The sequence below is a fragment of the Elaeis guineensis genome, chromosome 6 (genome assembly GCF_000442705.2).
Source record: "Elaeis guineensis isolate ETL-2024a chromosome 6, EG11, whole genome shotgun sequence".
In the NCBI taxonomy this organism is placed as follows: domain Eukaryota; kingdom Viridiplantae; phylum Streptophyta; class Magnoliopsida; order Arecales; family Arecaceae; genus Elaeis; species Elaeis guineensis.
The window spans coordinates 23,302,858-23,326,632 of NC_025998.2; the positions used below are offsets into that span (position 1 = coordinate 23,302,858).

Here is a 23,775-nt window from a genome sequence, read left to right on the forward strand (position 1 = left end):
CCCAAGATGGATATGGATTTTAGATGAAATATCCAAAATAGATTTGAATCGGATATGGATAATAATATATCCTATTATGAATCCAATTCAATATAATTTTAATCTGAATCTCATCTTTAAAATTACAATCATTTTAAAATATTTGCCCACTGAGTTTCTTATACGATCAGATCCAACTCAATCCAACCCATCTTATCTACCTATACCACATCATCAAATTTACCCATCCAGTCCCAAAAAAATACATAATGGATGTATAAAATTTTTAATTGCAAGATATATATGAATATTAACTAATCCAACCCATTACCATCGTATAGCATCAACCTCATGGTCTTTATTTTAATATGAGGCACATAACTAGTTAGACTAATTCAATTTAAATTCAAACGTCCCCAAATAATAAAAAAGCTTGTTTCTCAAAAATCCATTTCATTCCCATTGCATGTCTATGCTTTCCTTCTGCTTAAGGATAATTCACTGTTAAATTTTGAAAAATGAATGCTAGCTATTATATTATGGTATCTTTGTTCCTCAAACTCACTAACTAGATTATATGTTGTTGATCCCCAATAAAGAAATGTTAAAGCCAAGCAAACATAAGAAGATCGAATAGATCAAATGCCAATACAAATGTAACAAAGAAAAAGAATATAAAGAGAAGTTGCAGATAGATCTATCAGACCCTGAGTTCTTAAGGTTTTTTTGCCTAAACACTCTTAATCACACAGCATTAAGGCAAGAGTAGCATCGTCAGCAGAACACGGCAATGGCGCAGAATGTGTGGCACCACCCACCTTTTTATTTAACTACTTCCAGAATGAGATCTGGGGAGTTTATCATCAACCCTGAAATCTCTTGAACAGAAAATGATTGTAATCTTCTGTGCTCACCCAACAACCTCTCGCTCATACAATCAACATGCAACCCACGTCAAAGCCAGAATGATGTTCGCACAAATAGATTAGCTGCCCATGTCAACCTTAAATAATGAAAACCTTGCATCACAAAAAAAAAAAAACTGTTCTACCAATGATACAACCACTTGCAACTTGATAATTTTGTCACTAGGATTATATTCCACCAACAAATATTCTGCCACTGGGGATCCACCTAAGGGCGTGGCTCCACTTTCCTAGCATGTGTGACCGGAAGCATGCATTCATGCCTACATGCAGCATGGCAGAATGCGTGCGCATGCCCATCTGTTTGTAGTTTCCGAGACTTCTTTTCTTGCCATTTTTGCTTGTACGATCACTTGATCATCTGATAGAAGTTGCCAACTCTTAATTGTATAGCCACAAACTTATGCATATCCTATTTCTAAGAAAAGCAGCTCCAATAATGCCAGAGATTCACTCACGCAGAAAAGTGGCACTGACATAGCATATAAGACGAGTTCCTGCATTTCTCAGAAACGAGGGAAAAACTTGAAAATATGTAGCAGGAAATTTGATTATTTAGATGAAAGGGTATATGTGAAAGTGATTAAAAAGCAATAAAGGGGACAATACATCCATGAAGCAATGCAGCAAAAAGGAAAAGCTTCTGTGACAGCTATTTCCCCCAGATTTTACCTCCAACCCCGAAGCAACAGAAATTTTATGTTGCGAGAGAAAGGGATCACCTAACATGGTTTCATTTGGAAGGATATTAGAAATAGTGATTAAGTTCTGCAGGAAACTAGATTACTTGTGACAAACTAGTAACTTCAAAACCAGCAATCTGAAAAAAAATAAGAATATAAGCTAATTGATCATATTCATTACATATAACTGTGTCAGCAGTGAGTGAGAAAACAGTCATCTAAGACAATGTTCAATTATGAGCAAGGTGGAAATGAACAAACAATATAAGTTCTGTTGGAAAACAAAAGGCAGAATATATTCACAGTGCAGGAGTACACCTTGACGAGGATGTTGATAAGAGTGAACAAGGCTTATAAGACTTCCCCCTAAGAGACTGAATATCTTTCCCATAAAATAATACAAATATGATAAAAGGCTGATTAGCATAAGACCTTTTCCAACTATGCTTTCACTAAGATGTTGCTTGATAAGAATGAACAGTACATGAAACTGAAGAGCTACTAAAGGGATTGCCGGCTTACAGTCAACAACTGCAGTAATTAACTAAATGAGGGTAATTGCCAAAATATGTCCTTATTGCAAGTATACAAGAGACTCACATGTAATAAATACAAATATTATGTATGCAGAAACATACACGTGCACACACAAGGAGACATGCTAGATGGGGAGTTAGACTGGATACAAGTAGGCATCACCACATGGTGTGGGACTTGATGGATAAAACTACAAAACCAATATGCTTGATGGAGTAAAGCAAAAGGCTATACCAGCAGAGTAATGTTGGTTGCTCAGAAAAAGATGTTGGCCTTTTGTGATTAGAGTAGCAACCAAACCATCAGAATGGAGGGCTATAAAACTAGACAATCCTAGCAACTCACGTGCTAAGAGGCCACATCCTGATTCTTGTTAGTCAAGGATAAGCTAGGGATAATTACTAGCATCACTAGCACAATCCACATCAGCAGAAAATCAGAGGTCAAAAGTAAAATATGATGAAACTAATTAAGCAACTCTCATATTGATTTAAAGCAACAATCTCCTCCAGTCAGGTGGATATGCTGGCACCAGATTGTTAGTAGGTTAAGACAACCACCAACTGGATATACATCCTGAGAATTTTGAAAAGGCCTTGTTATCAGTAAGATGCAGCATGCTGTTTTATTATGATATGGAACTAATCAAATTGGGGAAGTACATCAGTTTCAACAAGTACTATAAGAGATTGGGAAATTCCAAGCACAAATATTGGAAATGAAATCCTTCTTAAATTGATCAACAATCTTTCTTTAGAAAGGCAGTAAGGGAAAAATAATCACAAACAATATTGTGTTGCCATAGATTGCATAAATGGTGACACAGTTGGAATAACATTCAGTGGGAAGCAAATTAATTTAGCTCCAAGCATAGATTGAATGCAATTTTCTGCAATATCTGAACTAAATACACGGAAGCTTTGTAACCCATAGAATACACAACAAAGGTGAACAATAATTAGCTGGATACTGAAGACTAGGAGAAAAGGCACCTAAGAGTTCCTTGTAGCATGGAAGTTTCGCAGCAGATAGTAGTCATTACATTTAACATGCAAGAATTTTTTATTCTGTTAAAAAGGTTCTTATAATCCCATTCCATAAGCATGCAAAATTATAAACAAAATAAGCGGCAGACTATTCTGCAGCACGAGAAGATATTAATGGTTGATATATTAGAAGACCAACATAGCCAATGCAAGCAACAATAATGTGCATATATGTTACTAGTGAAGTTTATGTATATGGTCTCTAAAGATATGATGATTAAATAAAGCATATTTATCTCATGAAATCCAAATTTCACCATGTTTATTAACATTGTAAATTTCAAGTAGAAAATTCCAGTATGGAAATTGAGTCAAAGCTCAAAGAAACCATCCATGATTAGGTTGTACTTACTAATAGGTATTAAAGACCAAGTCCCAGGTTAGTGCAACATCTATTTTATTGGTTTGTGCAATCCAAATTAGATAAGCCAAAGTTCATGGAGAAAAGTCATAGAAAACGTGACTGAAACAGCATATGAGGTCATCTGTTATGAGTGCTTCAGGTAGATACCAATTACCTCAACAAATCTGAGCAATCAGCAGCTTTTGCAGCTTTACCAGCATTATTGGCACTGATTTTCAAGAAAAGCATGGAACTTGGGCAGTTAATATTATGCTTTGAAAAATACTAGGAACAGCCTTTATTCCGGTGTAGGGTGGTGTTTGAGATCTTCGCTAATGCAAATCATGTCACGTAATCACCAGTGCAACCTATGCAGCCAAGGCTTCCTGCAGACTTGAATGGAACTACCGAAGTTTGTTGTTCATTTTAACATGAGACAAATAGTGAGAGAAAACATCCAACTTTTCAGGATACTAAAACCACTGGCAATTTGTTCATCACTTGTATCCAATTCCTCAGACCGGTTGAATGGCAACATGAAAGACCAAATTCATAAGACCATTGCCGCAGCCACCAAGTTCCTTGGATGGACAAGAAATATTGCCCTCACTATGTTCAGATTTCCAGTCAGGTGACAAAAGTTTAGTTGACAAAGGTGACATATGAGGCACTCTAATGGAGAGTTTTTGCCTCAATCCATAAAGTATCTTGCCAGCACGCTTGTCGGCTTTCATCTTATTGTGAAGTTTTAAGGTATCAACTGCAACTTTTTAAAGTATTTTTCCCCCACGTACCTCTTGACAACAACATAAGCAAAGTTTACAAGGAATTTTGAGCAGCTTCGAAGAAAATCAATGATTGAATTCTTGCAGTTATTGCTGTTCCAAAAATCGATATTCCATTAGACTGTAGTCACAAGTCAGTATTAGAACGGACTAGCAAAGACGAAATCCACAATCTAGAAAAAAATGAAATGAAATAGGTGATAAGTCAAGAGATTAATGAAGATTAAGACAATGAACAAAAAAGTATATTAAGAAAATCAAAACGAAGTCAAGATAAGGTTTCAATTTATACTTTATTTTGGAAAAATATTTGAACTCACATATAGTAAAGAAAAACAAGATAATAAATATCTACAAAACTTTCAAGGGAAAAACCTGATGTTAAAAAATTCAGGAACAATTCAGAGATTCTGTTACTAAAAATGATCATTAGCATGTAAAGAATTTAATGAGATTTTAATAAGCGTATGTCTCCCAAGTTGTTGAATTTTAGCAGTAAACTATCTCATTGGGGCCATGCTCTGCCACTTGAATCTGAACGGCCGATAATCTTCTTCCTAGTTTTAATGGATTACATCAGAAAATCAAATTAAGCAATGAAAACAACAAGCTACTAACTCACACAAACCTTGGTTCTTGCCCCTATTTCCAGCTCAGTAATTTGTTCTGACTTATCTGCTTCAGCACGGGCAGCAGCTGATTAATCAAGTTGTAGGCATATTTAATTTGGATGAAGTTTGTTTGACCAGTTGAAAATTCCTGAAGATAAAAAACAATGAAGATTCACATAACTTAGCAGTCTTGATAGAGCAAAAAAGGCTCCCATGCAGCAAACGGAACATTCTGCAATTAAATGTAAAAGAGCCAGCAAGGAAGCTGACCTTACACCCACCAGCTTTAGCTCCAGTATTCATGCATGTTTTGCAATCACAATAGCCACAACTGTTGGGACAAGATATCTTTACTTCCACCTCAGACATCTCAGAGTACCTGATCATGTTAAATATCCTAATTTATGAACTTACAACAAAAACTCTTTAAAAAAAATCAGTAAACAAGCAACCAGAACCATGAGGAAATTCCAGTTCTTTACCCAAAATTACAACACAACACATCAGTCTTAATTAGAGATACAGCACATACACCTGTTGAGATGCATATATCATAACAATCAAAAAAGATACACAACCTATGTCATTCGCATGCTTCAAGTGCACCTGCTCACATTCCAATATCACTTATTTGCGCCACTCTCTTCATGTCAAACAAAATTAACATCAAACTGCGCTTTCAAAGCAGTAGCACATTGCCTACAACTTTAATGCAGACTACTGTTAGAAAAGAAAGGAGGTGAAGCAAGCCTTGTTCTGGGCTGAAAACAAGCATTAAACCCAGGAAATTCTAGGTGATATCATCAGATCATTGCAGATCATTTAGCTACTGTTTTAGTTAAGTCTCAAATTTAGTTTAGACCAGGAGAATATTTAGATTTAGCCAGCCAGTAATGGTAATTTTCCTTCTTCTTTCTTCCCCTTCCTGAATACTTAATTTTGAGTTGGTTTGTGATTATGTAATAGTCCTAATAGGACTCAAGGGAAGATATGTGACTGGCCATAGACCCTTACAAAAGAACCATAATTGCAGAAAAAGGATTGGATATTGGGATTTGTTTCTGACATCGAAGTCTAAATAGGCTTCAAATATTGCAACATGCTCCCATATCATTCATGCATTGATACGATACAAGGTATGGTGCGCCCCCTATCAACTCATGGTTCACCAAACCAGACAATGCCCCCATATTGGTATGGTAAACATGGTGCATGGTATGGCTTGAGACTGTGTAGCACAGGAGAGACTTCAAACCTTGAACGAAATGGATCCTTTTTCCTTCAAAACTTTTCCTCTGCTTCCCTATATTATTTTTCTTTCATCTGATTATGATGCTTTTATTTTTTAATCCTTCAATCAGATCATTTCTAGGTCTCAAAAAGTAACAGACTTATCCATAGGAGTAGCCTCCATTGGTTGGGACCACATTCCGGTGCAGGGGTAAGAGGAGGATCAAGGAAAGGGAGAGGAATGAATGTTAACATACATGACAGGTAACAGTTATGTAGGAAGAAACATAAAAGTTGCTAGGGTAGAATAACACAAGACAGTTTATCGCAGCAATAGCTCGCAGTACCATAGAATGCCCAAAAGTGTCTAATAGGTGAGCCCAAGGCCTATCATACCGCCCTGTACCGACCATTCCACATTGTACTGATAAAGCAACAGTATGATACCAAGATTTTTGATTCGATATATGAGTCGAACTGATCGGAATCAAGTGGAATTGCCCCATATCAATCCATATTGCTGGCCTTCAGACAATACCATAGCCGGGAGTGAAAAAAGGTATCGGAGCCTTCTATTGGTACAAGATGTGTACCATACTATAGCATACCGACCATACTATTTTGTACCAAACAAACTGTACTGAACTAGTAGTGTACCTGTATGGTTCCTGCTACCGATTTATGGATCTTGGTTGAGCCAAATTTGAAGTCAGTCTCCGCAACAGGCAAGACGACTAGGGGAGAAGGTTCCTGCCACTGCACAGCCCAAAGCAACCAACGTTCATAGAAGGAAAAATATTTGTGGAACCTATAATCCCAAGCCAAAAAAGGTCCTATGACAAGCCCTTCTGATATGGTGACTCCATCTCCTTAATTAGACTACTATTATTGGTATAATTATAAATTCCATAAACATGTGCATTCTCAAATAATCATAACGGTAATTCAATGAAGCTAATAAATTTAGAGCATCCACATGACTTGCATGCGCAGGTTCCTTCTATGAACATGAGTTTGAACACCAGGACTTGATGAAAGACGAGCATCTTTACACATCATATATGATATCCTACCAACTAGCAAAGCTAATGAGTTTTTATTATGGTAAGCAATGAGTACCAAAGATACCATTGCACCAAGATGGAAAGGAACATTTTTCATGCTGCAAAAACCACAACCCTACAAGATAAGACAACAAGATGATGCAGCCAAAAAACAACTCTATCATTGGTCCATAAAGCCACAATTAACACATTTATAGTGACCTAACCATTAGAAATTGGGATTGTGTAGTAATTGGCAAAACAGCTTTCTTGGATGCAAAATGATCTACGAGCAACTTTCAAGATATAGGTGGCAAGTGATAGATTTTGCTCCAGTATTATTTACCAGAGCTAAAAATATTAAAACATCAATTTATTGTTTTCTAAACAATAAATTGATAAACTCTAAAGCTTGAATCGAGAAGTTACATGAGGTGATCTTATTATAAAGGTTCAAAATATTTCAAATCATCCACTCAATGTTTCTAAACATAGTTTTCTTGGTCTTGACAAGCTTGGACTAGAGATCGATCATATAGTGCCAACTGAGTGTAATAGAATAAAAAGGTTCAAATTTTACGACAAACTTGGAATGTTAACGTATTTCCTACAAGTTATGATGGCATAGGCAAGATTTGACAAAGAAGCAATCTATGTCAAAGCAAAATTGCAATGAATCTTCTGACTGAAACCTAATAATAGGATCCAAATCAGTTGATACTCCCATAAATACAAATAAAAGAAACTTCTGAAGGACCCTGAGATGTATCAGAAACTGATGAAAAAATTAACCTATTATATTATTATGTGACCTCACGTTTCATTTGCCATAAATGTTGAAGAGCCAGCTTGTACAAGCTCTTAGGAAATCACATCTTAATTCAATGATCGATATCCTTCATTACTCAAATGAAAATCTAGGTGAAGCGATAATCTATAAAAAGCATTATCATATTCAGTATTGAAGAGTTCCAAGCAAATTGGCCTGGATTTTGCACAGATCAAAGATTTACCATAGCACAGGCATGTTGGTCAGAATCTAGTTAACATGGAAAACTGAGAAGTAAAATGCGGTAGCTAGGTCCAGTGCATGAGAAAAATATTGAGCCATTGCACATGCACAGCATGAACTATAGAGGCTGATGCAACATTACTTGGATGCTCTAAATTTTGGGTTTTTTAGCATGTTGGATGCTTGGAAACTTGGGGAACTTCACGTCACTTCTTGACACTTCATACCATCAAATTATGATGCCATGATCTTTACATGTGTACTTTTGGCACTTCTATTCGAATGTTTTTTAATTCCAGCACACACATGCACGCACGCATATATATATATATAGAGAGAGAGAGAGAAGGTATAGGCATGTCCTCATGACAATTTTTAGAAGTTTCCTGCATTGGATTCTTCAAAAGACTGGGAGACTTGACACCCATGTCATATGTCCAAGTAACGCTAGGTTGAAATACTAATATCATTTTATTGCTTAAGGGTAGGCTTTGGTGCAATGCTAAATTGCTCTATTGTAACTTAGGTGTCATGGGTTCGAAACATGGAAATATTCTCTCCGCACATGAGTGTAAGTATGCGTAAATCTGACCTTCTCTAGATCTTGCAATGGCTGGAGCCTCATCCACTCGAACGCTCTTTTACATTATTTATTGCATGATGATAAACAACCACAATAGGATCTCCATGTTGACAAGATTCAGATTTTACAATAGCCAAACCTATGTTTTCACTAAGAGGAAAAAAAAATCTATTTCTGTGGGACCCAACATCGTGATGCTTCCAAATCTCCCAAAAGTTGCAATATCTTAGTTTAGTATTGACAAAGTAATTCTATAATTTGGAAATATTAAAAATTGTTGGAAAAATAAGCACAAGGACCTGTGTATATGATACATTTGGGCCAGGAAACTTAACAGTTTATGCATAAACAGTGGAAACTTAGAAACCAATGATGAATTTGGACTGATTTCAACCAAAATTGACATATTGAGGTTTGGAGTCTTTTCCAAACCTTAAAAGCCTGATATCTATGCATACATTTATCAATTCTGCATATCTTAGTTTAGTATTGACAGACTGATTTTATAATTTGGAAATATTAAGATTGTTGGAAAAATAAGCATAAGTTACCTGTGTATATGATACATTTGGGCCATGAAACAGTTTACGCATAAACAGTGATAGAAACCACCTGTGAATTTGGAATGATTGCAACCAAAATTGACATATTGAGGTTTGAAGATCTTTTGTAAACCTTAAAAGCATGATATGTATGCATACATTAACCAATTCTGCATAAAGCCATTCTGTCTAATATTCATGTTTGGCACCACCTGCCTAAATTTCCATCAATGCTATTGCCATTTGAAGCCAGAAAAGTAGTGCCCAAGATGGTGATGGTAAAAAGTTTGATAGTGTAACAAAATTAAAGTTAAAGACCTATTTGCATCATCTAAAGATAGATGGAAATTTAATTGAAAACATGTTTCTTTTCCTTTTGACCATCTCAGTCTCATAAAGGTTAGACCATTGGGGCACTCATCTAGAGAATCAAAGAAAAATCAACAATGACAAAGCCTTCATTTTTCCAGATGTGAAGTAGGATAATGACCAACAAGTATCCCACCCATTATGTGACTACCACCTTACAGGAAGAAAAAAAGCATGAATTGTCCCAGAAATATAATTTATTTGTAACTTTTAGAAGGGCAACACTTTATCATTTAGAGTACTATATTGGAGCAATAAAGGCATGGTGCTATTGATAGTGCAGTTTATTTTTTGCATCAGTGGTTTCTTCTTTGAAAGGCACTGCTAGTATTTGGTGGTTGACAACAAGAGAATCATATAGTTAGTCTCTTAAGGAATTCATCTTGAGTTGGGTCGAAAGATACTAAATTGGTCCACTGTCTTGGTGAAGACATAATGGTGTGGGATAATAATATATACCCTCTACGGTCTACATGAATTAAAACATCTCAAAGGGAGATAAGGGATTGGAAATAGATGATTTGACTGAAGCATTCAAATTGTTAGATTCATCCTATGGGAAAGGGCATATTTTCGTTTGAGCACTTAACTTTTAACAAATTCAAAAGTATGTAGCAAATCACCCATGAGATTAGCGAACCTGTAATTGAAAGAGTTCAATTAAGCACTGAAAACTCGAGAAGACAGGGAGCAATTGAAACTCTATTAATTACTCAGAAAATGCTTGAAAGGAAGAACATAGCAAGTGAAGGGAGGGAGGGGGAGAGAGAGAGAGAGAGAGAAGAGGTAATATAAAGGGCTAGAATTAGGTGGAGAAGGTAGAGGGTAGATAAAGAGTATGGACGTAGAAGGAAACAAATAGGAGATAAAAGAAAAGAATGAATAGTGACCGAAGCAAACAGGCAAGACAATCAGCCGTCCCACCTTTTTATGGGCCATAAGTGGTGGAGATGAAAGACAACCAACCCCCAGAAATCCATTATTTGTTTAGAGACAGGTTCCAAATCTTTAAGCAACGTAAACTGTCCTAGTAAAACAAAAGACAACAAAGTCCAATTTATACATAAGCAGGTTCCAAAAACCTTAAAAAAAACCAAAATTTGTTACCTACATCTCATGTAATCTCCTTCTGCACTTCGGCCATTGAAACCAGAGGAAACTCATTGGCGACTAAATAAAAACCAAGAACTTTACATGGCAGCAGATTCCCGAGAAAGAGTCTACTCATACAACAAGAACTTTATCAAAATAATGATTCAAACACCTAAATGAAGAGATGATGATGCCAGGAGATGTTGAACTTGTGCTGAAAATTCAGAGGAATAGAAAGTCAATGCAACTGATTGTGGTGAGTAAGAAACCCCACTATGGCATGAATGATGGAGGCAGCAGACAGATAGATGGAAGAGAAGCATGGGCAAATCACTCCCTTTGGAGGCCGAAATCACCACCTTGGCAGGCCAATTCCATGATACAGCTCTCATATGCTCACTCGCAAACCCTACAAATCCACCAAAAGAAAAAGAGAAAGAGAATAGAGAGAAGGCAAAAATAATTTCCACAATAGAATCCTCACTAATCAATAATTCAACTATCTCAAATATGACAACAAGAAGAGCTCCTATGAAGGTATTTATTAGTACAAGGGAACTAATTTCTTTAACCTTCCAATGTGGGATTTCAAGTCCCATTCTAACTCAAAGAATCCTAACTACTAACTTTTCTAACAACATCAAAAGTTATCAAAAAAAAAAAAATCCACAAATCAAAACTAACATCAAACTTTCCTAGCAAGATTAAATTTATGTTGGGTTCCAAGACCCCTGCGGTCAGGACCCGTGACCCACATGATGGCACGTGTGCCGAGGTGGTCCAACATCATACTTCCGTCGTTGGAGAAGACTCATCATTGAGTCTAGATCTTCTTCATCTTCCCGGTCTTCATAGTAAGATGATGGATCAACAATATTGAATGTTGCAAATACTACAGTCTCCAAGAAGTTCAATTTTGTAGATATTATCACTAATGTGCTTTAGGATTTTGAAAGGACCATCTGCTTGAGGAGATAACTTGACATTCTTAGAAGGGAATCGCTCTTTCCACGAATGCACACAAACAACATCCCCTCCTTTGAAGATGATAGATTTCCTATGCTTATTGGTGTAATGCTAGTATTTCACTATTTGCCGAAGAACCTTTCTCACACCTTTTCCTGTAGCTTCTGGATCTCCCTAACTCGTGCATTAGCATCACCATTGAATCGGTGCGTCGTTGATAGGGGCACAAGGTCAAACAAATTCAAAGGTTGTGTGTCGTAGACAACTTCAAAAGGACACCTTCGAGTTGCTTTGCTCACCAAATTGTTGTAGGCAAGTTCAACTTGGCTAATAAAAAATCCAACTATCACATAATTAGCAACAAAACTTCTTAATATATTTCCTAAACTTTGGTTCACATCTTACTGTTTATCTGGGGATGGCCACTTGAGCTGAATTGAAGTTGAGTACCCATCTTCCACCATTAAGGTTCATGAAAAGTGACTCATAAACTTCGCATCTAGATTCGATCGGAAAGAAAGAAAATTTCTTCAAACCATTTAACTCGGATATCTCAAAAGAAAAAAAAAAAGATGATAGAAAAATTGCAAAAATAGGACTTAAATTTTTCTTTCTTTCATTGATTAATTCTTCATATAAAAAATTGAGATATATAGCCACTATTTATAATAGTGAGGTTCATCCTTGCACAATTCAAATCAAATTTCTCTTCTTATCTTCTAGAAGAATGTCCACCATTGAACAAGTAGGTTAGACTCCTTTTCTTAGCTTAAATAGGACTAGATCTTTAAAAAATATGATTAATATAAAAAATTATGAAAAAATATTAAATTTTTATACGAGATATATCTGAACTTCTACATCAACTTTGCCTTCTATCACTCCATATAACTCTTCACGGATTGGAAGATAACTTCCGATCAATTTTTTTTAAAAAGGAAAGTTTCAATTTGACCAGCTTGTTTCGAGACCCAATGATAGAATTTTGATCCAATTTAGCCTTTTTAAGGGCTATCCCAAAGTTGTAGATCTCCAAAACATATTCAATTTAAAAAAAAGGATTATCTCAATCGAGCATCATGTGATCAAGTTATCATTATCTAAAGTTTGGCGTGCGATTCGATTTTTTGATATGATGGATCTTGCTCTTGGATTCTATTTAGTTCTTTTCATAATGGCCAACATGATCTACATTGAGTCCTTGTAGTGATGAAAGTGATCCACATCGAGTCTAATGATCCTCCTGAATATTCATAGTGGTCAAAGTGGTTCACATCAAGTCTAATGATCCATCTGAATCATAGCTTCTCTTGTTTAGAAGATTTAACTCCTACTAAATTAGAATTGAAGATGGAGACGCTTGCTTTCCTTCCTCATGGCTAAACTGCTTAGCTTTGCTCGAAGATAGTTTTCAGTCTTGATCTTTCTTTCCAGATGATAGATTTTGATTTTTAAACATAGAGACAACTTCCCTATAAGAGTTGTTGGTACTTGTATTGAAGGCACCACCAATCAAGACATGGCCTAAATGAGTTGAACAATCTTCTCCTCTGATTATGCCAGACATTTCTTTATCTCATCATCCATCGATGTAGAACTAGCACCCATACTCCTCTTTGTTCTTTAATACACTTCATGCACAAATAGCTTTCTCTTGACTGCTTGTATTGCTTGTACGTCTAAACCTCCCATAGATGCAGAGAACCGAAACTTTGATACCAACTTGATCTAAACAAATCAAGTTGGCACTCCACCAAATAGGAGCATGGCTCTAAAACCAATTTGATCCAATCAAGGAGGATTTTCTTTAATCCGCTCAACTCGGATCTCTCAAAAAAAAAAAGATTGAAAAAGAGAAGATTTTCAAAAGTATGGCTCAAGTCTCTTTTCTTTTTCTTTTATTTTTTTATTAATTAAAAATAAAATGTATATCTCTATTTATAATAATAAGATCCGTCCTTACACAAATTGGATCGGATTCCTCTTCTAGTTTTAATAAAATCTGTTTATTTAAAATAAAAATACCTAATAGAAATAATCTAAAAAAAAGCTAAAACTCTTTGCAAGGTAGATCTCTATTTGTATATCAATTTTGTCTTCTATCACTCTGCCTAATTTTTCATGGATTGGAAGATAACTTCCAATCAAAATCTTTCTCGAAAAGAAAAATTTCGATTAGACCGACCTATTTGGAGGTCCAAACAACAAAATTTTGTCCTAATTTAGCCCCTTTAGGAGGTATCCCAAAGTTGTAAATCTCCAAAGGATATCCAATTTCAAAAAAAAAATCATCTTGATGAAGCATCGTATGACCAAGATTCACTTTCTAAAATTTTGCACGGAACTTTATTTTTTGATGTAATGGATCTTACTCCTAAATTCTATCTAGCTCTGCTCGTTGTGACTAATATAATCCATATTGAGTCCTCGTAGTGATGAAAATGATCCACATCTAGTCTAACGATCCTCCTGGATACTCTAATGGTCCAAATGGTGCACATCAAGTCCGATGATCCACCTAAATCACGTCCCCACCAAATATAAACATCTTAAGAATAACATGAAGGCGCACGATCTTGCAGAAGTAGAGTTCAACAATATGAAAGGCATCATGTGTCTTCTGGAAAGCACAAAATGAGCCATCTTAAAAAATCGATCAACACCTATCATGACTGAATCCTTATTCCATTAAGTCTTGATTAAGCCCACAACAAATCCATGGTCACATCGTCCCAAAGCACCTTTAAAATTGGCAATGACAAGAAGAGTCTAACATGCTGTCCTCTTGACTTGGCAACATGGCAAACTTGTCACCGTTCAAAATCATGAATTGCATCCTTTTCCATCCTTGATCGATAGAATTTTTCTTGATAAGTACCATTGTTATCTCATCCAAAGTGTCCAGTAAGTCCACCATCATGGGCTTCGAAGATAATAGCCTATCGCAATGAACATTAAGGTAACCAAAGTTGGTTACCCTTGAATAGGAATCCCTTTGACAATGAAATTGCTAATAAGAACCTTTAACACAGCTTCCAAATCTTCCTAAAATCCGGATTTTTCTAGTACAATTTCTTGACAATTTAAAATCCAAAACTTTCAATTGCATAGTGGAAAGGAGTTCATGTTGTCAACTCAAAGCATCTACTACTCAATTCTGAGTACCAAATTTAGGCTGGAGAAGGAAAAAGGTTGAAGTAACTCACTCCACCCACATGCTTGCGGCTAAATTTATGTTGAAATTTAGATGCTTGACTGTCTCATGGTCGGAGTAAGGAATAAACTCCTTATGTAGTAGATAATAACTCGAACAATCCAAAGCACATACAATAGCATAGAATTTCTTTTCATATGTTGAGTACTTAAGCTTGGTGTCATTCAACTTCTTAATGAATAAAGCAATCGAGCGGCCTTCTTAGCTACGAGAGGCACTAATACCAACACTAGAAGCATCACAGTCGACTTTGAAGATTTGGTCAAATTTGGAAGCACTAATACTAGTGCTTTAGTAGTAATCATCTTCTTTAATTCTTCGAAGTTTCGTTGTGCTTTGTCAGTCTACCCAAATTGATCTTCCTTCATGCACTTAGTCATTGGTGCAGCAATAGAAGTAAAATTCTTGATAAATCACCCATAAAAAGAAGCCACGCCATTAAAACTTCTCAGCTCATATAGTGTCTTGGGTGTGGGCCAACTGGTGATGGTGCCAACTTTGCTAGGATGCAGTTAAATACCTCAGCTTAACACAACAAATCCAAGGAATACGAACTTATCAGTGAGGAATTGACACTTCAAGTTGGCAAATAACTTTTTGATCTCTTAAGGCCTAGAGCATTTGTCAAAGATATGTCAAGTACTCTTCCATTCCCTTGCTGTAGATAAGGACGTCATCAAAATACACGATACAAATCTCCTAATAAAAATGCTTAGAGCATTGGAGAGACCAAGAGCATGACCGTCCACTTGTAACTATCTCAGATCTTGAAGGCGGTCTTCCACTCATCACCTGGGCATAGTCAAACCTAATGATAGCTGCTTCAGAGATCGATCTTAGACAAAATAACCAAGCCCTATAGTTAATCGAGCAAATCATCAAATCGAGGGATGGAAAATTGGTGCTTGATTTTGATCTTGTTAATAACTCGATTATCATTGCACATGCGACACATCCATCCTTTTTAGGTACTAGCAACACTAGCATGGCACATAAACTGATACTTTCCTAAACTAGCCTTTCTCCATGAGCTCTCACTTGATAGTGAAGTTCTTCATGCTCCTTGAGACTCATATGGTAAGAAGGCTTGTTGGGGATTACAGCATCAGGTAAAAAGTCCACACAGTGTTGGATGTGCACATAGCAGGCAATCCGACTGGGATCTCATCAAGCACAACATCTGCAAACCCTTCAAGGGGCAGTTTGATAGCCTTATGACACTCATTCTTTTCTAGCAAGATCAAGGCACATGCAATAGTAGGCTCCTTACTTGCCTTGACAAGTTCGGACTTGGAGACGAAGGTGCTGGTCTTTGATGGGGACTTGGGGAAATAATCCATCTTCAAGGGTAATAGAATGATCTTCACACCATCCTTCTCAAAGGTATAAATATTCTTGAAGCCATCATAAGTAGCTATGTGATCATATTATCATGGATGCCCTAACAATATATGATAGATATCTATAAGAATAACATCGCACCATGTCTCATCTTGATATCATTTTCTGATGGAGAATTAGAACAAACAATGCTTTATTATCTTTATTGCCTTAGCAACTCGTAGGGATAGAGATAATCTTAGGTAGGCAATCTCAAGTTGTTAACCATCAACATTGCAATGATGTTCTCACAATTGTCTCTGTTTATGATGGTATTATGTTACATTGCCATGCAAGTTGCACTTAGCATAATAAATGTTGTGGCATAGCCAATCTTCTTCATTAACCACAATCGTTTTCAGATTGCAGTGGACCACTAAGGTTATACCTTGATCGGCATGCACTAGCTCCTTCTCATTCGAACATTTCTCATCCACTTGATTGGCGGATCTTATTCCTCCTCTTTTGTGCATGATTCTTCTTCCACCAAAGAGAGAACTTTCTATTTAAGTAGTTGGCTGCAATATACCCAAACCCTTGGCCCTTGGCATTGAACACTTGTGATGGTTAGAAACGATAATGTTGGAATGGTTAGGGTTGCTGAGGATGCTCTCGTCCTTCTTCTGAGACGGTTTGGATGCACTGGCTTTGAAGGGCACCAACATTGTTGACATGAAACTCCCATGGTTGGATGCTCCACTCCATCTTTATACCTTAGAAAGCATAAATTACTTAGTCTTCGTTGCTGCTTTTTGACCTTTGTTGCCAATCGTATCATGTCGTTCAGCATCCAACAGAGTTGAAGTTATGCGATTTGCTCCATTTCAAGCTTCGATCCTCTAAAATATCGTGCTATAGTTGCTCTTCAGGCTCCTTAATATTGCATATCGTGGGGCTCCTTAAAATTGCACATCGTGAGGAGTTGATCGAACTCCATTTTGTATTCTTCTATAGTCATATTGTATTGCTGAAGATTGTAGAGCTTAAGAAATTTATTCTAGTGATAGTCGAAGATCTTACTTTTGAGCTCACACCACATTTTGTCCTACATTTGGATCTTCCTGCATCATTCATGCTCACGTTGTTGCTTCATTATTTTCCACCAAATTGATGAGTACTTAAACTCGATGGTGACTAGCTTCATGCATCAATCATTGGGAAATTGGTAAGCTTGAAGAATCATTCATGATGTGGAGCCAACTAATGAACTTGTCAAGTTGCAAACGTCCTTCAAAGTCGGGGATGCTTGTTTTGATACCAAAGTCACAATGGTTGTGATATAGTCTTCATTCATATTGGTGTAGGATCGAAACCTTCCATTGTAGAACAGATTGAAACCTTCCACTTCTCAATGGAAACACTTGCTTTCATCATCAAAGAGCTCTCTATTAGAGTAATAATTGAAACCCTAATGATGTTCGCATTCATCTTGCCCTTGCTGTTGATGAAGCCACTGCTTTTCTTGTTTAAGTTATTCAAGCAGGCAGCACAATTTATCTAATTTGATGTCTCATAGATCTTGCTCACTCTCAGCACGCTCTTCAACGTTATGACAGCAAAGCGGCATCTTGAAACCATACTCTAATACCAACTAACATCGGGATCTGTTGAACTTGTGTTGAAAATTCAAAGGAGGAAGAAAAGTCAGTGCAATTGATTGTGATGAGGTAGAAACCTCACTATGACACATACGACAATAAGATATGATGGTTGGAAGAGGAGCAACAGCAAATCACTCTCTTCTAAGGCTGAAATCACCATGTTGGTCAGCCACTTCAAGGATACAGCTCTCACACGCTCACTTGCAAATCCTAGGAATCCACAAAAAGAAGAAGAGAGAATAGAGAAAATGCAATAACAATTCTCAAAAAGAATTCTCGCTAATCAATAACTGAAGTATCTCTGATATGATTACAACAAAAGCCCCAACCAGGGGTTTATAAGTAGTATAAATACTCTTTTCTTCACCTTCCAATGTGGGATCCCAATTTCTACACTAGCTTGAAAAAATGTAACTACTAATTTTCTGAATAACATCAAAAGTTCTCAAAACAAAAGTTCACCGTGGAAACCAAAGAACACACTCCTAAATCAAACAATAATACAATCTTTTGTGAAAAAATACAGGCTCCTCGGGATGGAGATATATTTACAGAGGAAACCCAAGGAGACAAAAAGAAACCAAAAAACAAAACCAAATGAAAGAAGACAGTAAATACAAAAGATTCATGCAGTATATATAAGACAAAACCAATTTATCTGCACATATGTTCCGACACAATAAGCAGCCTATAATCCAATTTATACCAAACCTTATACCATACAAATCTTGAGACCTTAAGCAAACTGAATTTACAGATCATATAAGGAGCATAGAAAGATTGGCTAGAGATAGATTTCTATGAAGGCATTAGGCCTAGTTTAAGGAGTTGGCCATGTGTTCTAATTTGAAGCAAAACAGTTTTGTTAGACTCCATCTGATGCTGTAGAAGGGTTGGAGCAAAGTGTTTGCTAAGTTAGTCCAACTAAAAGGAAGATGGCTATGTTATGCGAAACACAATTTGAGGCAGCACATCCTCAAGAAAAGAAAGACATACACTCTAACTGCTAAGCCTTTTGGATAACAGATGATCAACTGTTAGCAAAAAGATTAGGTCAGGCCTATGAGAGGACTACAAAGATGGTCTGATATTTTAACTCCAAGATCTGTGAGGGTTATTTTAGAAAAACATGGAATGCAGTTGCAATAACCTTAATAATTCAGAAAGGTGAACAATTTGTCAGGTGCATTTGAAAAGTTGTCCAGTGTTCACATTGTGAATATGAACTTTACCCAAAAAACAGTGAATCGGAAGTTTCCATGGGCCTGCATAAATCAAATGAAGGTTCCTTTAAAAAATCTCATCACATTACCTTGGTGGGGCCATAGGCTTTCATTGATAACTCCATCAGCAATTAAATGAACATCTGATGATTGCAGGGTTTCTTTAAATCTGTTCTTTCCTCAGATACTTGCATTATCACAAACTGAGAGGTGATTTTTGTTTGAAGGATTTGGCTCAATTTGCTGGGTGAAGAATCTCTAAAACTTTCACTGAATTAGATGAATGGCATTTGAATTCCAATGACCAATGCACACTTGTTTATTATGCAGGGTGCTTCTGTATATTATGTATTGCAGCTATATGTCAGTAAAGACTTAATTTAATTGTTGCAGACATTAGTGATGGGATGACTCTAAGTGTCAAGAAAATGCTAGCAACAAAAAATCGAACATTTTGTCACATGATATTAACAACAATTATTTGAGTAAGAGATCATATTAACCACAGTCTTAGATAAAGGAAGTTCAAGAATCTGAAACAGAGAGGGGTGAGTTAGAACGAGACCATTTCTTTATGCAGCTCGAGCAGGACTCCTTCCGGCAACTCGAACACCAGACCTTACGAACCACCTTACTCTCGCCACATCTTTGACAAGTCCTCTTTCGTCCACTTCCCAAACCCTGACCACGAGGAAATTTCTATACGGAGGAAAACGAACAAACTTTACACAAAAATGCAAGCAAAGAGGAGATTCAATAAACCATAAAAGAACGCATAGACAACGAAATCGACCTTCAGGGGTCCCAGGGGGAGCGGCTCCACGTTCTTGGACCGGATGTACCGCCTGAAGAACGGATATTGATGAAACCCTAGCTTACGGTCCAAGGGCGGGCCGGCATTGCCGGAATCCCACGCCGGAGTCAGGGAGATGGTCATTACCCCATTCGGGAGGTCCCTTGTCACCTCTGTCTGCCCCTCGGCCTCCCCTTTCTTCTTCTCCCTCCTCTCCATCTGCCGCCTCAGCGCTACCGCGATCAGCCCCTCCGTCGGGGGATCCCCTTTCCTCCGCCGCTTCCTCGGCGGCTGATCGGGCGGCTTCGGACGGGAGCGGGGGGGACGGCCGGGCTTCCGGCGGGGCGTGGGGGCCGATTTGAGCAGCCCCTTGTGCTTGGCCTGGTTGCGGCGGGCCAGCTGGTAATGGTACTCGCAGAAGCTCACCCCGGCCATGGCGCGCCTCGGGCACCGCCATTCCCGGCCGTCGGATCGCCGGCACCGGAGCTCGTCGGGAACCGGCACCGGCCCTGGTTGCCTCGGGCCATAGAGGCGCCGGATTACCGCCAAGCAAAACCGCTTCAAAGAAGGCTGAAGTGGGGGGAGAGAGCTGTTCCTGGAAGCGGAAACGGGAGGGACTGGTCTTACGCAGGGTTAAGATTTTATTAAAATTGTCTTTTCAGTAAATATCCCACGCGAGAAATCTTGAGTCCACACAGGCGACGGAGCAGACCAACTCGGTGCAACTAATTCGTACCGAAATTTATTGACAGATTGGAGGGTTGGAATCGAAGCTTATCCCGGTGGCTAAGATCATCCTCATCAAATCGTGTTATCTGAAGAGAAGGGAAAGTATGGTAAATGAAAAAATGAAAAAATCATCTTATTTGATTAAATTTTTTATAAAAATAATTGATTAAAAAATAATTTTTTAAAAATAATTTTTTTATATTTCAATAAAAAAATTATATTTTTAATTTTTTCATGAAAAAAAATTGAATTTTTTTCCAAAATACCATAAAAGCTACGAATAGAATAGGGCAAGATTTTTTTTCTTGGTATAATAGGTATTTTATGTAATTTTTTTAAAAAAATAGATCTCAACCAAATATAAGATACTTTATCATTTTCTCATGATCAAAAACATGTAAAATCATTTTTTCAGATATCATATTCTCAAAAATTAATTTTTTAAAAATAATATTTAATGAATGAATATTTTTTGACAAACCAAACGAGCCCTCGGTGCATCATAAGGAACTCTATGGGTTCTTAGGACAATTCAAGGATCGTTGTCTTTCATGGAATCGAGTATGTCTTCCTATCCTAAATGGACACTTGGAAGTCCTACCTTAGCTACAAAAAATGTGATGACAATGGCGAACATATAGCAAGATTTATGCTAGACTAGGACAACTTCTAATGCTTGCTCATGAGAGTGAAATATAACCTACGGTCTATCTACTCCCCTTAGTATCGACCTAGAGTATCTCTCTTTTTTGAAAGAGAATTTGTTCCTATGCCTATGTCATTTACTCCAATCTCGAATGGTGCATTGGTAATGGGGCATCCATTGACGTCGTTCATGATCGATCGATATCATCCGCATATTTGATGTGAGAACCATGTATAGCTTATTAGTAGAGGACCTATTGGTGTCTGTAAGAGGTAATGAACTCTTCTCTCATTCATCAACATTTCATTGAAGAATTAGCTGACAGAATCTTGTCCATGTAGTCTCAGCTTTGATAGTGACAATAGATTGGGGTGGGGTTTGTCCTCTAGTTTAATTAGAGCTAGAAGTGGGCTCGGACCTGTCTGAGGCCCATCGGGCCGGATCGGGCTTCGAGCTCGGCCCAAAATCATTCAGACTTGGCTCGGGCCAAACAATAGGGTTCGTTTTACTTTCGGACCAGGTTGGGTAAACCTTTGGCCCGGCTCGGGTTCAACCCTGCCCGAGCCCAAATTCAAACCCGATCAAAACCCGAATATCCAGTCCAACTTTCGATCTCGGTATTTCAATTCGTCTCTCAATCTGCCCCGATGTTTCCTCACCAAAGAAAAAAAAAGAAAACAAAGCCCTAGCCTAGCTCCTGGCCATCTGGTCCATGGCCACCGCGACTACCACCGTAGCTGCCTCCTCCTCCTCCTCCTCCTCTTGCACCACGATGGAGATTTGAAGCTGAAGAGAAAGGTGATGACTACAAAGGCCCCCCCCCTCCCAAGCTCCCAAAACCCCTCCATCCACTGTAAAATAAATCCCCTTCCTTGTGCCTTTACCAAAAAAAACAAAAAAAAAAAACCCTCCTTGGGCCCAGTGCCCATCGTCTCTCTTTCTTTCTCAATAACACCATATTTCAATTAAGAAGAGAGCCTTTATCTCTTTCTCCAACCCTCTTCAAAACCACTACCCTCGCCCCATATTCCCATTTCTCTCTTTCTCTCTCTATGATCCAGGGGATGGCATTGATACTGATCGCTGGCAGCTTTATCTTCATCTTCTGAAAGTGGCAACCGATCGAAGATGGCGATCACAAACAATGCCACCATCACACCACCGGCCCGACCACATCAAAGCTCCTGCTACTCCACCGCCCACTACTGCCCCTATCATCTCGCCAAGTAGACCGTCAGGCTGGCCTCTGCAGCCAGCGGCACTGATGGCGAGAAGAAGCACCCCAGTAGCGACAGGATCTCAAACTGCCCGTGGAACATCAAGAAGGCATCTGGCCGGCGGAGGTGGGAGGCTGGCGAAGCCGAAGCCAAAGCGAAGGAAGGTAGGCTCGGGTTAGCCCAATCGGGCTCGAGCCGATTTTTTTCCATAGTAAACGGGCCTAAGCCCAGCCCAAAGTCCGAAAAAAGTTTTTGGGCCGGGCTTGGGTAAAAGTAAAACCCGACCCAGCCTGATCCAGTTCTAGCCCTAAGTTTAACTATCAAGGCAAGGGATTTCACTATTCTTACACACACCTCTTTTGACTTGAGTACTGATTGGGCATGGAGGCTTATAGTCATTCGTGATTGCCTTGTTTATGTGGCAAGTTACTTGAAACTGGCTCTTATTATTATAAAAATATACTAAAATAAAATAAAGCAGCTAGATGCAAATACTTATCATCTGAGACATGATGTCATTGTCCTTAAGGATAGAATTTGCCCTTGGAGAATAAATCTCAATCAATAGGCTTCTAGGCGACCATCTTTCCAGGGTACAATAGATGCATCTCAATCATGCATACTCACGATATGTGGACTCAGGAACATGCAACTTCTTTGACCCAAAAAATTTTGATAGAGAATTATATGAAAGAAATTTTCTGGAAAACAGAATAAGCTACGAGGGCTATTAAGGAAAGATAAGAGAGTTATTTTTCTGATGCAAGAGCATGGACCTATTTAAAGACACGGCTTACCGTGGAAGAAAGGACTAAGAACTATGATTGAAAATTCATTCCAAATCGGATTTGAAGGATTGTGAATTAAAATCAGAATTCTTGCAATCATTAATTTTGAAAACTATCATGATCATATATAGTTTAATAGGGAATAGAATGTCAAGGCAATAGAGCTATCAAGATGGGTCGGCCCACTTCGATTGCCCCAACCTGCCTCTAAACGGGTAGGATAGCTGCCCGTTAGCCAATGGGTTGGGAAAACCCCAACCCGATCCGATCCGCCATGGGTGCAGGTTAAACAAGCTAACCCGCCAAAATTTCAAAAAAAAACTATAAAAAGCAATACAACAAAAAAATATAGTACTAAAAAAAGAGAGAAAATATAGTACTAAAATAGCAAAATAAATAGAGGATGATAAGTATCTACATGTTGTTTTTATGGATAA

The 23,775-nt window shown here is 37.8% G+C and overlaps 1 non-coding gene across 1 annotated transcript; it reads right to left on the reverse strand.

Annotated features, from left to right (window-relative positions):
* Positions 1 to 945: 945 nt before the first annotated feature.
* LOC105046979 (lysine-specific demethylase JMJ28) lies at positions 946 to 22,760 on the reverse strand. Its single transcript, XR_012142262.1, has 6 exons — positions 22,566 to 22,760; positions 20,695 to 20,773; positions 19,959 to 20,590; positions 19,731 to 19,864; positions 5,181 to 5,289; positions 946 to 5,058 (listed from the first exon to the last, which is right to left on the reverse strand). It is a non-coding gene; the product is annotated as a lysine-specific demethylase JMJ28 (transcript).
* Positions 22,761 to 23,775: the final 1,015 nt, after the last annotated feature.